Source organism: Mustelus asterias, unplaced genomic scaffold (assembly GCF_964213995.1).
Source record: "Mustelus asterias unplaced genomic scaffold, sMusAst1.hap1.1 HAP1_SCAFFOLD_95, whole genome shotgun sequence".
Lineage (NCBI taxonomy): Eukaryota > Metazoa > Chordata > Chondrichthyes > Carcharhiniformes > Triakidae > Mustelus > Mustelus asterias.
In genome coordinates, this window is record NW_027590143.1 from 853,279 (window position 1) to 854,070 (window position 792).

General features: G+C 40.8%; 1 non-coding gene across 1 annotated transcript; it reads left to right on the plus strand.

Moving 5' to 3' along the window:
- The first annotated feature begins 369 nt into the window (after positions 1 to 369).
- Positions 370 to 442, plus strand: trnat-ugu (transfer RNA threonine (anticodon UGU)). Its single transcript has one exon. It is a non-coding gene; the product is annotated as a tRNA-Thr (tRNA).
- Positions 443 to 792: the final 350 nt, after the last annotated feature.

The following is a 792-nucleotide window of genomic DNA, read 5'->3' on the forward strand; positions in this document are numbered from 1 at the left end:
ATCAGCGTCGGCGGCGTGACGCGGTTTCGAATCCCAGTCACGGAGTGAATAAATTTTCGTTCATTTCTTCATTTAATAAAAACACGCCTCATAGCTTCTGTGAAGGGAGCAACAAGCTTAATCTTCCAGTTGGGTGAACTTGTATCAGAGCTGGAAAAGTCAGAGATGTAACATTAACAATAAACTCTGAAGAAGAGACACATGACACACACAACATACATGTCAAGTACATACACAATACACATATCAGATCATTTCACTTTCAAGTTGTGTCTTTTAACTTCCTGCTCTCCACCTCAGACATTTCCACATTCATCAAAAATCTCCGACCTCAAACCCCATCCTGGTCCTCAATCCACTGATAATACTGGCTCCATAGCTCAGTGGTTATAGCACTGGTTTTGTAAACCAGGGGTCGCGAGTTCAATTCTCGCTAGAGCCTATAAGTAAAATTTAGCTGATAGAAATAAGCTGTGGGAAAGGGGCTGGGAAATGAATTAGAGACATTTGATGAGCGTCGGTCCAGATCGGGTGTAACTTTGGAAAACAAATAGGTATTTCCTTCTTCGTAAAAAAATAATAAGAACAAGACATATTTGCAGAGCTGAAAAAGGTAGGTGTCGATATTGAGAATAGAATAGATGCGTTTGTACAAGGAATGCATAAAGCTAGCATGTCGTTGCAGGTAATGATGCAGGTAATGATTGGAAGGAAAATTGTATTTTGGTCTTTATTGACGGCAGACTGGAGTCCAAGAATAACGAGGTGTTGCTGCAGTTGCACAGGGTTTTG